The 17,725-nt window shown below is 39.5% G+C and overlaps 1 protein-coding gene across 1 annotated transcript in view; it reads left to right on the top strand.

Moving 5' to 3' along the window:
* Positions 1-17,725, top strand: part of LOC105477531 (heparan sulfate 6-O-sulfotransferase 3) — a 759,454-nt gene that overhangs the window by 13,643 nt on the left and 728,086 nt on the right. The gene's annotated exons all lie outside the window — the stretch shown is intronic.

The raw sequence follows: 17,725 nt of genomic DNA, 5'->3' as shown, positions 1-17,725 counted from the left end.
CCCTTAGACCATCAGGAAACCTTTTTTCCTCCTGGGATTTGGCATAGATCAAGGTTTGAAAGTTGTTGTTGTTGTTGTTGTTTTTCCATTGCTTTGCCCTTTTGAGAAAATTTAAATTTTGTGTTCATGACTGTATATAATAGAGATAAATTGTAGCTACAGGTTAATATGTCCTGAAAGTGACCTGAGAATATAATTTTTCTTCAAGAAAATGAAGAAAATTTCTGATTTGAGAAAACTGTTGAATTGTTCTATACGTACTTGTTTTTGCAGTTAATTACAAAGAAAGCAAGAAGTTACTTTAGAATAGAAAAGAAAATCTTCCAGAATCTAAAGTTTGCATTGCAATAAGATCTACTGGCAGAATAATTTTTGCTTCTTAATGAGCTGGTTTTCATATGTGAAGCCTTGTACTGATCAACTCCAGGATATGACAGATTTCCATGGCTGGAGATCTAGAATACATGGAACTCCTGGGCTGGGGTAAGTCTTGGAGGAATGTCAGTAAGCTGATAGAAAACCCTAAGATTCACATTGTGATTTTCACGCTTTGACATTTGGGGCCTTGCTGACTCTGAAGGGACTGCCTTTCCTAGGGTTAACTAATTCCTTGAGTTAGTAAATGACTCACCTTCCAGCATACTTTTCATATGCAAACCAACCAATCTAGAGCCCACACCAGACAACTGCCCCAGGGCCTGCTGAAATGATTCAAACTGGCCAGTCCTAAACCTGCTTACCCTGTCTCACTGGTTTCTTTCCTTGGAAACCACAATAAAGACTCTTGGCCATGTTTTCCCCTCTCCCTCTGCTTCCAGACTGACCCTGTGCTTCCCTTTGTGTCCTGGTATGGTGTGGCTTGCCTCTTATTTCCAGGCATCTCCCAGGGAGCATGAAATCCTTCTTCCTTCATGATGGTTGTTTCTTTGTCTGCTTGTCTTACTGTAGTTGACTAAAACAAATCCTGGGTATCCTTAAAACAGTTATCAAGATTGGAAAGAACACAATAATGTACAGGACAAATAATGTAATTAACCAAAGTCACAAAGGTGGAGGGAAAAAAAAGAAGAAAAAAAAAAAAGAAAAAAGAAAAGTGCAGAAGCCAGTGATCAGAGTATAGGTGCAAAGTCGAATTGAGACTAGACATAGGATCAGAATAATTTGTGCTCTCACACCCATTATGAGGATCATGGATTGGTTTGAGAGATTGGAGTGGGATCAAGTCTCCAAGTCAAATGGTTCTAAGCTGTGGAAGGACATGGAAGTGGGAGAAGGGAGGGAGAGAAGGGAAGGGTTTACAGCTCTGAAACCCAGCAAAATCTGACACAGACAATTCCTTATAATTTAAGTTATGTTATAGGCCAGGTACGGTGGCTTACGCTTGTAATCCCAGTACTTTGGGAGGCTGAGGCGGGCGGATCACTTGAGGTCAGGAGTTTGAGACTAGCCTGGCCAACATGGTGAAACCCTGTCTCTACTAAAAATACAAAAATTATCCAGGCATGGTGGTGGGTGCCTGTAGTCCCAGCTACTTGGAGGCTGAGCCAGGATAATCACTTGAGCCTGGGAGGCGGAAGTTACAGTGAGCTGAAATTGCGCCACTGCACTCCAGCCTGGGTGACAGAGTGAGATTCTGTCTCAAAAATAAAATAAAAATAAAATAGGTAATGTTATAAAACATTGAATGGTTGGCAAGAGAGATATAATACTGTTTAATTTTGAAATTATTTTCTTTCTATTGCTAACTAGATTGATTGGTTCATTCATGCTTGTATATAGCCCAATACGAGGCCCCGTGAAGAATACAAATTGAATAGAAGACTTGGTCCTGGCTTGCAAAGAATGAAATCATAGTTATGTAAGTCATGGACAAAATGACTTGGAAATATTTACATCACAACATTTAAGTTAATTCCTGGTATTGTAATCAGATTTATAAAAGTGCTGAAGAAGGCGTTTGCATGAATGAACAAGGCAGGCAATAAAGAGTTTGTATTGACTGAAGTGATGGGGTGATATTGGGTTGGTTGTAGAGCTGTATATAGAGGGCTCTGAAAATATGCTAGACTGAGGAAATTATTTTTGATTCAATATGAAATTTGGAATTACTTTAAACTCTTAAATAATAGTAGTTGTTAAAGTATTAATACATCCAGTAAATTCTTTGATACTCTTTCCTTCAAGAGGTGAAGCTTCATGCATCCCTTCATGCCCAGTATTGGCTTTAATGACTTGATTCTAATGAATAGAGCACAACCAAAGAGGAGATGAGATGCCCCTTCTGAGTTTAGGTTATAAAAGGACTGTGGCTTTTGCTTTGGTGTACATGTTCTCTGTCTATCTCTTGCTCTCTCTCTCTCCATTTACTCTGGGGGAAACTGTGTTCTCAGCAGCACTATAGAGAAACCTACTTGGCAAGAAGTTGAAACTTCCTTCCAACAGCAGTGTGAGTGAGCTTGGAAAAGGATCCTTTGGCCCCAGTCAGCTCTTTACAGACAGCAACCTTGTGAGAGACCCTGAGCCAGATATGAACACTAACAAAAACGAAAAAACAAAGTAGGGTGATATTTTTAAGAAGATAAGAGACAGTCTGATCACAGAGCACAGGAAGTATCTCATCTATCTTCTTCCCTTTTTAACCAAAATGAAGGCAGTGTATTTGAGTACAGATACGGGATGGTTGGTGGAATTGATAGTTGAAAGATGAGATAGTTCTAATCTGATTGCATCTCTTTTCTCTGTGAAGTACAAAGCAAGGTCATTAGCTGAGAGTCCTGAGGAAAGGGAAGGAATGTTGGAAATTTGAGAAGAGCAGAGATGTGAATAATTATCTTAGAAGTTGGGAAAACACATTTCCTAGGGAAGTAAGTTGTCTGGCAGTATTGAGTTCTGTTTTGAGATCTGTGATTATACATTTGAAATCAGTCCAGTTAGAATGGTTCTGTAATTTTCTTCAGTAACATTTAACTGTTCGGGTAGAAGAAAAATTACACAATTGGGTTTAACCAGCACTGGAGTTTTACCCAGTGAGTAGCAAGGGAGTTATGGATATTTTCAAGGGAGCATTTTAGTGCCAGATCATGTCATTTAGGCTGGTTGGGAGATAAGTGAGGATATGAGGGTAGGTGATAGATAATAAGAAAAGTGGTAGGGTCAATATTGTATATTAAGGTTGATGATAGTATGGAGGTTGTAGGAGTAGGAGTGCTGGAGAGTTGGTATAAGTGTGCTGGACTATAGGAGATAATGGTCAAAGAAAAGGGTGTTTGAAATTGAGATGCTGGAGTGGAGACTATTCCTTGTATGGTCTCTATAAATGGCTGCCTGAGATGGGGCAGTGAGTGATCATTGGAGCTAAGAAACTGGGAGAATGGTTGGGACAAGGTGTTGGATGGGTTATCCATGAGAATATTGATGTCAAAAATGATGATAAAAGTAGAGTTGGAGAGGAATGTAGAGTTGGACCTCCTGGTGCTGTAGATCAGGAGGTCCACAGTGCTAGCCCCAGGGGTGAAGGGTAACAGTGATATGACATGTGCTCCAGAAAACTTGGGAATCTAATTATTCTTTCCTCTGCAAGTCAGACTTCTAAGCTGTTCAGTATTGCAGGACTGTGGGAAGGAAAGGGATAAAGAGCAGAGAAGAGAGCAGAAAATACAAAATTAGAAAGATAGAAAAGAAGTAGCCACAGAAAGTTAAAGAAAGTATTAGAAGAACCTGAATCCTGCTCTGTAGAGAAGGATAAAAATCTCCTCATCCTTCAGTATCCCATCAGGTGCATGGGAACTCCAGGACAGTAAGGAGGTCACAGGGCAGCATTCCATGAAAGGTTAAATCTGTGACACCCACTCCTATCTCTATCTCTATCTCTATCTATCTCTGTATCATCTGGATCTTTATCTATATTATATCTATGTTTATATTTAACTCTATCATAGTTAACAAGAAATGGTTAAATTTTGTTCAGCATTCATTCTTTATCGGGGAGTAAGCAGAAGCATGGACAGTATTTGTAAAGTTGGCTATCTAAAGGCAACTTTTTACATTTTAATCTTTGGTGAAGGACAGTTTTGTCACAAGCATTGTCAGATACATGAGATTTTCCAGTAGACAGATGACCTCACAGGGATTAGAGCCTGACTATTGGATGTGAGCTGGGCCCTAGTGTCTGGAAACCAACTATGACTCAGCAGATCATATGTCAGTGTGTGAGTGGATAGGTTTCTGGGAAATAGAGGTTTCTTGAGGAGGCAACTCACATTCATAAAAATGGATTAGACTATTTGAAACCACTTGTGGTTTTGATGAGATGGGCTGGAAGAAGGATGCATTAGAGGATAATTATTACAGTTTCCAAAAGGTTATGCATTCCTTATGCATGCAAGGGAACTCATTCACAGATTGGCCTGTGTTTTGTCTAAAGCTTGATTCTTTCCACATTTAGAAAGCTACTTACACGTATCAGAATCTGATATCCATTTGTTCTGTTCTGGAGAAGTGTTAGAGAAAGTACAACAAGTTGCAGTGGTGTTAGTGACTTTGAGGTATCAGGGAAGTGGAAGGGGATGAAGGAAAGCCCTAGAAATGAAGATCCAAAAGTGGCCCAAGATAGCTGGGATAAAAGGTGCAGATGGTGAGCTGTGCACCTCAGTCAGTTGTTTATTAAGTCCTGACATCTAGTGTTCAGTAATATGGCATATCCTGGGCAATGTGAACCACTATCTAAGCTCTGATGTGAGCAGGTTGGAAGTGCCGGGTACTGGGCTGGGTATTGGAAATAAAAAGGTGAATCCGATATTGTCTTTTTTCTCAATGAACTTATAATGGGCAGCCTCCAGTATGCAGTGAGGGATGTGCTGTGGTGTGGGCACAGAGCTGAAAGCACAGAGGCAGAGCATAGCTGGAGTGGGAGAGGCTTCTGAATTAGTCCATTTTGTGTTGCTCTAAAGGAATATGTGAGGCTGGGTAATTTTAAAGAAGAGAAGTTTATTTGGCTCACAGTTCTGCTGGTTATGTAAGCATGGCACTAGCTTCTGCTTGGCTTCTGGTGAGACCTCAGGAAGCTTACAATTATAGCAGAAGGCAAAGGGGGAGCAGGCACATCACATGGCAAGAGAGGGAGCAAGAGAAAGAGGAGGAGGTGCCAAGTCCCTTTAAACAACCAGCTCTCTTGTAAACTAACAGAGCGAGACTCACTCATGACCATGCGGAGGACACCAAGCCCTTCATGAGGGACCCATTCCCGTGACCTAGACACCTCCCTCCAGGCCCCACCTTGAACACAGGGGATCACATTTCAACATGAGATTTGGAGGGGACAGATATCCAAACTGTATCAACCTTTTTGGAGGAAATGGTTTAATTATAAAGGGCCATCAGAATTCAGAATAAGGAGTGGTTACTTTTCCTTGAGGGGTATGGTGAAGACTTTAGAAGCAGTAATTCAGGCACTGTGCACAACTTTACCTTTTCAAGGAACTTTTCCCAGATCATTTTCTCACTGTTCTTCCCTCATTTATGTCCTGGTGTGTCTTGATGACATGCTGTTTGCTACACATTGACTAGTATAAAGATGTGATTTATTATTAAAAATATTAGAAGTACCATGGCTTATGAAAAATGCTTATTTTAAAAAATAAATTAAAATTCAATTTGACCATGCAGGATCACTCCCATGTTCTATAATGCTTTCTTGAGTGAGCTACAAAGGGGGTAGATTTACAATGTGTCCTGAAGGAAAAAGGTTGATTACTCCTTTTTTAGCATATATAATTAAGAACAGATGAACAATACTATTCAATTATCATATAGCTTAATTACTTCTGAATGTGCATATTAAGGCACATAACCTTCTAAGGCTAACTGCCTACTTCCAAAGACAATTTGAGGAAGACTGCAGAATTAAAATAAGACAATTAAAAATATGAGTAAAACCAAAACCAATGAAAAGGAACAGAAAAATATGTGTGCCAGATATCTAGGTATAATTCCTTTTTGCAGTTAAAGAGGAACTTAAGCTTTTAATATCTTGGCTGCTAAGGCAAATAACTAAACAGAGAACCCTTGTCACTGGGTTAAGTTTGTCTCAGAAAAAAAAAAATTCCTTTTTTTCTGACCTCTGGAAGGAATTTTTTGCTTAAAGAGACATGCGATGACATCCTGAACAGTGTTTCCACAATAGTTTTGCAGAAGACACAGGAATATTCTCCAAAGGACTTTTTCACATCCACTGTATGAAACAGAGATTTTGGTATATCAGCAGTAAGCAACTAGAGAATATAATGAAAAGATCTCATTCACTATAGTGACAAAGATATAAAATATGCGGGAATAAGCTTCATTAGGGATGACTGTGACCTACATAAAGAGAACTACAGATTTCATTGGAGATAAATTGAGGCTCGAATGAATAGACAAATGTTTTCTGAATGGAAGAAACCACATTGTAAACATTTACAGTTTATAAATTTAAGAAAAGAAATTACTAGTCCTTTTTTGACAAAATCATTCTAAAATGTTTTGGAAAAAAATAGGATACACTCAGTATTCCTGAAGAAGAAAAGTGATGAGGTAGAGTCAGTCCCAGATATAAATCATGTTGGAAACAAAATTAAAACTACATCTCTAGATGCATAGCTCGAAGTATACATAAATAGGACAGAAAGCCCCAGAAATAGATACAATTATATTTATGAATTGGATGTGTGATATAGTAGTCCTTACAGAATGATAGGGAAAGGAATGCTCATTTAATAACCAGTTTCCCACAGTGTTTAGAAACACAGCAAACTCTTTTAGATCTGTATCACATAATTCTGTAACAACCTGCGTCCCACATGAATTCAATAGTTAAAAAAATAATAATATAAGTTTTGGGATAATGTAAAATTGGGCATACTTGCGTTCCTTGGAAAAAATGAATGTTTCTAGTGTGTTAAGGGATAAAAGGAAGTACAAGGGAAAACATGAAAGATTTATCTATATTTAAATGGTGAAACAGGCCAGATGCAGTGGCTCACACCTATAATCCCAGCACTTTGGGAGACTGAGGCGGACGGAATGCTCTAATCCAGGAGTTTGAGACCAGCTTGGGCAACATGATAAAAACCCATCTCTAAAATACATATATATACACATATATATATGTATTTTAGCCCAGCTGGTGGTGTGCACTTGTGGTCCCACCTACTCAGGAGGCTGAGGCAGGAGAATCCCTTGAGCCCAGGACTTGGAGGTTGCAGTGAGCTGAGATCACACCACTGCACTCCAGCCTAGGGGACAGAACAAGACTCTGTTTCACCAAACAAACAAATTGTAATGTAATGCGGAGCTGAGCAAGAAGACACCAGGCAGATGAGAACAGAGGTAGGCTTTATTGCGCTCGCGGGCGACGTTCAGCGGTCCTCTAGGAGGAGGGCCGAGGAGGTCGTGCGCGGGGCCGGTATCAGGGGCCTTTTACGGGGGCCTTATACAGGGCGAGGTAGGCGGAGTCTGTAGGTTTAGGTTTCCTGAGTTAGGTTTCGATGTCTGAGGAATGACATGTCCAGGAGTTTGCGCAGAGCGGGGGGCTTTTGGCGGGCGCGGGCTTTTTTCGCGGGCGCGGGCTTTTTTCGCGCACTAAAAGTCTTAGCAGGAAGTGAAGGGTGGGAAGTCCTAACAAAGGACCTGCCATATCCGGTGATACCACCATGTTGGGTCTAGGTTCCTGCCTAACACAAATAAATAGTGAAACATGTATAGTGAAGACAACATAACTTAAATAAAATGAAGAAGAGGACGACAGGGAGGAGGGTGACTGTGAGTTTGCGTTGGCAGGAATACCACAGACACACATTCCATGGTAGGATTAGTTGATGTTCCTAGTTTATTTAGCCAGGGATGCAGGGTTTTATTGGAGTGGGGAGGTCACATAGAGCAGGAGCAGATGTGGATTCCAACAGCTCTCTTCTGTCTTGAGGACTTCCAGTTTGATAAGGGTGTCGGGCTGCTGCAGTGGGCACTGCCCTCATGGTGTTCCTCCAGATCCGAGGAGATCAGGTGGTGCTAGACCTCAAGCCTGTTTATGCTCAGGGCTTAAATCACCGTCCAAGGATGAGTCACACAAACACGATTCACTTAAATTTAAGGAGGTATTTACAGTCATCAAGCTCTCCTGTTCTTGAGCCGAACTCAGCCTCCTCAAGGTCACAGACTCATCTATGGGGAGAAGCCAGACTCAGAGCTGAGGCCAGGTGTCTCTGAGCAGGAGCTCCGTGGCTTGTTTTCTAGAACTTTGGAAAGCACCCCCCGACCCCACCCACCAAAAACAGATTGAGGAAATGCACACCGAGTATGACAGGAAAGGATTATTGACTTTCTTAAAGGCATTCAAACTGGTAGAAAACATGACATTCTCAATAGATAATTGGGCAAAACTTATGTACAATTTTTTCATTAAGAACCTTAGTAAGTAAATAACTATAAAAATATTAACCTTATCTGTAAGCAATACAAGTAAAATATAAATTAAGAAAATAACGTAGCTTACACTTACTAAATGAGTAAACATTAAAAAGCATAGATAGGCCGGGTGTGGTGGCTCACGCCTGTAATCCCAGCACTTTGGAAGGCCGAGGTGGGCAGATCACCTGAGATCCGGAGTTGGAGACCAGCCTGACCAACGTGGAAACACCCCATCTCTACTAAAAATACAAAATTAGCCGAGTGTGGTGGCGCATGCCTGTAATCCCATCTACTCCGGAGGTTGAGGCAGGAGAATGGCTTGAACCCAGGAGGTAGAGGTTGCTGTGAGCCGAGATCGCACCATTGCACTCCAGCCTGGGCAATAAGAGTGAAACTGCATCTCCAAAAAAAAAAAAAAAAAAAAAAAAAAACAAAACAAAAAAAAGCATAGCTATAATACTGAGTTCTCATGAAATTGTGGTGAAATGGGTTCATTTATAAATTTGGAACCTTCCATTGCTGGTTTTTGGAAAGGAGTCTGACTATACATTGGGAATCAAAAACCTGCCCATGGATGTTTGTACCAGGAATCTCACCTCTGGGAATTTATCCTAAGGAAATAATTCAAGAGAAGAAAAGAAAGAAGGTATATGCACTAATATATTCATTTCACCATTATTTATAATGGCCAAAAATTGGAAAAGTGGAACAACTAGGAATTTGGATGGTAGGGGAATGGTTGAATGGTACAACAAATTGATGTAATATTATGCCCCCATTAAAATGATGATTATGAAGAGCAGCATATTAGGATATGTTTTAGGCACTGTTAAATTAAAGAAGACACAAAATAGTATCATTTAGTGATCAATTTTCTATACTTACGGTCAAGTTCTACAAAGAAACATAATAACATGAAGAAAGTATGAAAATGTGGGTAATTTTAATTTCTTCTATTTTCTTTATTAATATAATAGTTCTTTTTTTTTTCTTTTCTAGTGACAGGTTTGGTCTATGTCACCCAGGCTGGAGTGCAATTATGTGATCATTGCTCACTGCTGCCTCAAACTCCTGGGCTCAAGTGATCCTCCTGCCTCAGTCACCTGAGTAGCTTGGGCTATAAAGTTGCCACCATGCCTGGCTAATTGTTTCATTTTTTGAGGCGACGGGGTATTGCTATGTTGCCCAGGCTGGTCTCGAACTCCTGGCCTCAAGTAATCCTCCTCCCTTGGCCTCCTAAAGCACTGTAATTATAGGGATGAGCCACCGTTCCTGGACCTTTCTTTTCTTTATTAGTATTAAAAGCAGCATGAAGTAGTGGCTGAAGTTGTGGATCTTTAGATTTCTGAGTTTGTGTCCCAGTTCTGCTACTTACCAGCTGTGTGACTGGGGAAAGTAACTTACCAGTTTTTTTGTGTCTCAGTTTGCTCATCTGTGAAACAGGGATAATAATAAGGCCTACCTTATAGAGTTTTGAGGATTACATGAGCTAGTGTTTGTAAAGTGCTTAGGAAAGTGTCTGGCGTATGTAAAGCACTATGTCAGTATTAGCTATTAGTATAATCTTTTCATGAGATATAGATGAGTGTAAAAACCCCGAAATAAATAAAACGCTGCTCTTGTCACAAAACACCATGCCCCCAGGCCTAGTAAATAGATGTTGACTTCTCATAAATAAGTCTTTGTGTTGGGAGCAAAGCTATTGACACTGGACTGTGACTTCTTTAGTGCAAGGACTCTACCCATTTGTATTAACATGCTGGTTCATGGTAGGCAATCAGTTTTTGACTGAATTTCTAGATATGTGACTTTTTGATTATTGGGTTTAATAGTTAGTCCGAGTTTAGGTAACCACTGGTATTGTTCCTCCTTGACCTTGTGCTGACCTTTGGCCCCATGTTCCTGCCTCCATTTCTGTGTGCTTGCTAGTAGATCTACAGGACATGGTTAAGGAGTCATTGTATTGAAGGGGTCAGGAGTTTTTTTCTTGGCACTGACATGGAACCCTGTTGATATGTCTTTTGTCACATTATATTACATTTTTGCATTAGTTGGAGCTCGTATACTTCCAAGTGGCAGAAATCAATCTAACTAGGCCATATTAAAAGTGGTGTTTTTGTTTGTTTTACTTTAAGTTTCGGGATACATGTGTGGAATGTGCAAGTTTGTTACATAGGTATATGTATACCATGATGGTTTGCTGCACCTATTGACCCATTCTGTAAGTTTCCTCCCCTCACTCCGCTTTCCCCCAAAAGGCCCTCATATGTATTGTTCCCCACCCTGTGTCCACGGTGTTCATTGTTCAACTCCCACTTCTGAGTGAGAACATGCGGTGTTTGGTTTTCTGTTCCTGTGTTGATTTGCTGAGGATGATGGCTTCCAGCTTCATATGTGTACCTGCAAAGGGCATGATCTCATTCCTTTTTGTGACTGCATAGTATACCATGGTGTATATGTGTCACATTTTCTTTATCCAGTCTATCATTGGGCATTCGGGTTGGTTCCATGACTTTCTATTGTAAACAGTGCTGCAGTGAACATACACATGCATGTATCTTTATAGTAGAATGATTTATATTCCTTTGGGTGTATACCCAGTAATGGGATTGCTTGGTCAAATGGTATTTCTTTACTATCGCCATACTATCTTCCACAATGGTTGAACTAATTTACATTCCCCCCAATAGTGTAAAAGTGTTCCTATTTCTCCACATCCTCGCAAGCATCTATTGTTTCTTGACTTTTTAATCACCATTCTGACTGGCATGAGATGGTATCTCATTGTGGTTTTGATTTGCATTTCTCTAATGATCAGTGATGTTGAGCTTTTATTCATACATTTGTTTGTCACATAAATGCCTTCTTTTAAAGTGGTGTTTATTTTTAAGGATGCTGGGGCAACACAGCAGCATCTCTAGAAAACAGACAGTAGAACAACAGGTGACAGGAAGAGTCGTAAGAACCTGGTCAACTTCCGGGAACTCGGCAGCAGGAATTAGCTCTCTTTCAATGACTTGAGTGCATAGTCTCTTCAGTTACTAGCTTCTTTTACACGCTACTACCTGAATTGCTTCTCATAGGCCTGATTATATATTTTTGGCAGAGAAATCTGACTGGCCCACCTCACCTTTTTCTGAGGTCCCATGGATTGCCAATCAGCTATAGTCTGGTGTCTGCCCTGACCCAACTGTGGGGTGGGAGTGACGGGAGGGAATATGGTGGTGATGATGTACACATGTGGTCTCCCCAATCAGTAGAGATTTGCCCTGAGGCAGGCTCTTTGAGAAAGAAACAACAGCATGACAGACACCCCCAAAATGTGTTTAATGTGCAGTGCAATCTCCCCTCCCTACTCCATTCCCAACCCATGAGGTTTTCAACAGCAGATAAGCATATTATTCATCCATGAATTCTAAGCAATCAGTGTGGTGTTGGGCATGCAGAAAGTGCTCAATATGCGCTATTGAACTGAACTTTCAGATACCTGATAGTTCACTCATTATAGCAAGTGATAAATTGCAGTAAATTTCCAATGAATGCCTGAACACTGCTGTTTTAAACTGTTGATGAGAGAGGAGGGCTAGAGAGAGAGGTGCATGGAGCCAAACCACTGTTTTGTTGTGATTGTGTTGGCACCTGACTTGTGTTCTTACCATTCCATTTATTCAGAGAGGCTCAGGGAAACTCAAAGTAGGTAAAAATATACTTAAGGAGAGATGAGCATTTATATGAAGTAAGGGGAAAAGCCAGGGTTTTGGGTGATACACATTAATTTTGATGTTGAGCTTTATCATTGACTACGTGTATAAACTTCAGAAAGTCACTAAGCCTTGTGATCTCCAATTTACTCATCTGTAAAATGAGATAAATAATTTAGCCTAGTTTGTAGGATTGCACATTTAAGATTATGAAATAAAGTTTCTAGCATGTAGTAGGTATAAGTAATTTAATTCTCTTCTCTTTCACTCTCCTTGCTTTGTACTTCCTTAAATGGTTTGAGAGTTATTTTGAATGGAGTCCTAGGAGTCCTTATTTCTGTAGCATGAAAGAGACTATCTTGGTCTGAATATTTCATAAGAGAAGAACTTTCAGGAAAACGCTAACAAGATTAACGTTGTAAGATGCCCCCTATGGTCTAAACACATCAAAATAGAGCAGAAGAATAACAAAAATCATAATAAGTATCACAAAGGGAAAATAACCTAAATATCCCTGATGAACATCGATGCAAAAATCCTCAATAAAATACTGGCAAACCGGATTCAGCAACACATCAAAAAGCTTATCCACCATGATCAAGTGGGCTTCATCCCTGGGATGCAAGGCTGGTTCAACATTCGCAAATCAATAAACATAATCCAGCATATAAACAGAACCAAAGACAAGAACCACATGATTATCTCAATAGATGCAGAAAAGGCTTTTGACAAAATTCAACAGCCCTTCATGCTAAAAACGCTCTATAAATTCGGTATTGATGGAACGTATCTCAAAATAATAAGAGCTATTTATGACAAACCCACAGCCAACATCAAACTGAATGGGCAAAAACTGGAAAAATTCCCTTTGAAAACTGGCACAAGACAGGGATGCCCTCTCTCACCACTCCTATTCAACATAGTGTTGGAAGTTCTGGCTAGGGCAATCAGGCAAGAGAAAGAAATCAAGGGTATTCAGTTAGGAAAAGAAGAAGTCAAATTGTCCCTGTTTGCAGATGACATGATTGTATATTTAGAAAACCCCATTGTCTCAGCCCAAAATCTCCTTAAGCTGATAAGCAACTTCAGCAAAGTCTCAGGATACAAAATTAATGTGCAAAAATCACAAGCATTCTTATACACCAGTAACAGACAAACAGAGAGCCAAATCAGGAATGAACTTCCATTCACAATTGCTTCAAAGAGAATAAAATACCTAGGAATCCAACTTACAACAGATGTAAAGGACCTCTTCAAGGAGAACTACAAACCACTGCTCAGTGAAATCAAAGAGGACACAAACAAATGGAAGAACATACCATGCTCATGGATAGGAAGAATCAATATCGTGAAAATGGCCATACTGCCCAAGGTAATTTATAGATTCAATGCCATCCCCATCAAGCTACCAATGAGTTTCTTCACAGAATTGGAAAAAACTGCTTTAAAGTTCATATGGAACCAAAAAGAGCCCGCATCTCCAAGACAATCCTAAGTCAAAAGAACAAAGCTGGAGGCATCACGCTACCTGACTTCAAACTATACTACAAGGCTACAGTAACCAAAACAGCATGGTACTGGTACCAAAACAGAGATATAGACCAATGGAACAGAACAGAGTCCTCAGAAATAATACCACACATCTACAGCCATCTGATCTTTGACAAACCTGAGAGAAACAAGAAATGGGGAAAGGATTCCCTATTTAATAAATGGTGCTGGGAAAATTGGCTAGCCATAAATAGAAAGCTGAAACTGGATCCTTTCCTTACTCCTTATACGAAAATTAATTCAAGATGGATTAGAGACTTAAATGTTAGACCTAATACCATAAAAATCCTAGAGGAAAACCTAGGTGGTACCATTCAGGACATAGGCATGGGCAAAGACTTCATGTCTAAAACACCAAAAGCAACAGCAGCAAAAGCCAAAATTGACAAATGGGATCTAATTAAACTAAAGAGCTTCTGCACAGCAAAAGAAACTACCATCAGAGTGAACAGGCAACCTACAGAATGGGAGAAAATTTTTGCAATCTACTCATCTGACAAAGGGCTAATATCCAGAACCTACAAAGAACTCCAACAAATTTACAAGAAAAAAACAAACAACCCCATCAAAAAGTGGGCAAAGGATATGAACAGACATTTCTCAAAAGAAGACATTCATACAGCCAACAGACACATGAAAAAATGCTCATCATCACTGGCCATCAGAGAAATGCAAATCAAAACCACAATGAGATACCATCTCACACCAGTTAGAATGGCGATCATTAAAAAGTCAGGAAACAACAGGTGCTGGAGAGGATGTGGAGAAATAGGAACGCTTTTACACTGTTGGTGGGATTATAAACTAGTTCAACCATTATGGAAAACAGTATGGCGATTCCTCAAGGATCTAGAACTAGATGTACCATATGACCCAGCCATCCCATTACTGGGTATATACCCAAAGGATTATAAATTATGCTGCTATAAAGACACATGCACACGTATGTTTATTGCAGCACTATTCACAATAGCAAAGACTTGGAATCAACCCAAATGTCCATCAGTGACAGATTGGATTAAGAAAATGTGGCACATATACACCATGGAATACTAGGCAGCCATCAAAAAGGATGAGTTTGTGTCCTTTGTAGGGACATGGATGCAGCTGGAAACCATCATTCTTAGCAAACTATCACAAGAACAGAAAACCAAACACCACATGTTCTCACTCATAGGTGGGAACTGAACAATGAGATCACTTGGACTCAGGAAGGGGAACATCACACACCGGGGCCTATCATGGGGAGGGGGGAGGGGGGAGGGATTGCATTGGGAGTTATACCTGATGTAAATGACGAGTTGATGGGTGCAGCACACCAACATGGCACAAGTATACATATGTAACAAACCTGCACGTTATGCACATGTACCCTACAACTTAAAGTATAATAAAAAAAAAAAAAAAACAATAATTGCAAATTTAAAATAAAGAAAGCCAGTTGTAATTGTGAAAGTATTTTAACACCAAAGAGGAAGAACACATTTTTCAGGACCAGGCATTTACATTGGAGGAGGTGGAAAACAAATATCAAGAATCAGAAAGAGATAAGATTGAATGATGATATTCACTGGAGAAGATAGAAAAGAAAACATAATATCTATAAAAATATGCAGTGATGATGAATGACTGTAGCACATGGAAATGCTGCAGAAATGCCAAAAAATAAGGCAGGCAAGGAGGGGTAGGCTTAGAGCACTGAAGTGAAGCTTTATATTAGTTGTAAACTATAATGTTAAGTGATTGAATTAAAAACATGTAATAGACTGCATGAATCTACAAAATGGATTGAGATAAATCTGTGCATAACAGGGACGTTGTTATGGGTTCAATCATGTCCCCTGCCCCCAAATTTGTGTATTGAAGTCCTCACTCATGTGTACCTTAGAATGTGACTTTTTTTTCTTTTTTTTGAAATGGAGTCTTGCTCTGTCACCCAGGCTGGAGTGCAGTGGGCTGATCTTGGCTAACTGTAGCCTCCTCCTCCCGGGTTCAAACAATCCTACTGCCTCAGCCTCCTGAGTAGCTGGGATTACAGGTGTGCACCACCATGCCCAGCTAATTTTTGTATTTTTTTTTTTTTTTAGTGGAGATGGGGTTTTACGCTGTTGGCCAGGTTGTTCTTGAACTCCTGACCTCAAGTGATCCTCCCACCTTGGCCTCCTAAAACACTGGAATTACAGGTGTGAACCACCACACCCAGCCAGAATGTGACTTTATATGGAGGTAGAACCTTTGCAAAAATAAGTAAGGCTAAATGAGGTCATTGGGGTGGGTCCTAATTCGATATGACTGGTGTCCTTATAAGAAGTGGAGATTAGGATACAGACATACGCAGAGGGAAGATCATGTGAAGACAGAGATAAGGTCGCCATCTACAAGCCAAAAAGTAAGGCTACAGCATGAAACCAGTCATGCCAACATTTTGATCTTGGACTTCTAGCCTCTAGGACTGTGAGAGATTAAATTTCTGTTGCTTAAGCTACCAAGTCTATAGTGCTTTGTAATGGCAACCCTAGCAAACTCGTACAGATGTCAAAAGAAAATGATGGACAATTTCCATGGAAACCATATGAAGGGAGTAGAAACTTCCTCTGATTTGGAAAATAAGAACTTTTGAAAGGAGAGATAGGAAAAATGTTGAAATGCGTTCTATCAATACTCCTAATTAAGAACATTAAAGATATTTGATGGAGAATTATGAGTGGAAAAAATATAAAGGACAAGATGAATAACTTATGTTACTAAATGCATACCAATGACTGTGTTTAGAAAGCCTAAGAAATCAACTAAAAACCATTATAGCAATGAGAGTTTAGCACAATTACAGCATATAGGATAAATCTGTAGTCTCTAGTGCTTCATATACATATAAAATATAATAAAAATTAATCTCTTAATTTTTACTTAAAAATTAATCTTTAATTTATACTCTTAAGAGTATAAATAGCATTAAATAATTTCAATTAATTTAATGCAGAGTATGAAAGCCATTTAAGGGAATTTAAAATAATAGGAGATGATTTCTTAAAATTGGAAAAAACAGAGTAATGTTTTACTTGAGTGATCTTTCTAACTATACTGATTATAGTATGTCTTCATTAAGTATAATTTAATATAATAGATATTGATTTATTTTGTAAATTATAAAGTAAGATTTGATGCTAGATATTGTTTTATTATTAGAGTTCAGGATAGCAAAATTGAGACTCAGGACAAATTTGGGAGGAAAATAGATTTTAAGATGGTCTGAACTATTTAAGGATCGAGATAAATAAAAAATGCCTGATTGTTCAGTGATCAATCATTTTGACCTCCTGATTAAGTGAAATTTGCATTGGATCTATCCTACTTCCTACTATAGAGTGTGATTAATCTTGAAGACTGTGAGCCAGAGGGCCTGGAGGCTCCTCTGTCTATTATCTGAGTGTCCTTGGGCAGTTATTTAATACATTTCTGCTCCTCCAGTTTTCACTCTGTACAGTGGAGATGGGGTTGTTGTGTGAGGAATAATGAGTCCTAAAATATTGCCTTACGATTAAAATTACTTTCACAGACTATTTGCATCGTTAAATATAATAGGAAAAAAGGAAAAAAGAAGAAAGGAAACTGTGCTGTACCATAGGGGATTATTCAGGATGGAACTGTGTCCCCTCTTCCAGAAAATAAGTTGACGTTCTAACCCCTAGTAATTCAGAATGTGACCTTATTTGGAAATAAGATGGTTGCAGATGTAATTTAGTTAAGAATAGATCATATTAGATTAGGGCAGGCCCCTAATTCAATATAACTGGTGTCCTTCTAAGAAGAGAGAGACACAGGAAGAATGCCCTGTGAGAGGGAAGGCAGAGGTTGGAGTCATGCAGCTGTAAGCCAAGAAATGCCGAAGATTCCCAGCAGCCCCGGAAGCTAGGAAGAGACAAGGAAGGGTTCCCTGCAGGTTGCAGAGGGGCTGGGGCCCTGCTGACACCTTGATTTCAGATTCCTGGTTTCTAGAACTGGGAGACTATATATTTCTGTGCTTTTAAGCT

The sequence above is a fragment of the Macaca nemestrina genome, chromosome 16 (assembly GCF_043159975.1).
Source record: "Macaca nemestrina isolate mMacNem1 chromosome 16, mMacNem.hap1, whole genome shotgun sequence".
Taxonomy (NCBI): Eukaryota; Metazoa; Chordata; class Mammalia; order Primates; family Cercopithecidae; genus Macaca; species Macaca nemestrina.
This window is presented reverse-complemented; position numbering and strand designations above follow the sequence as displayed.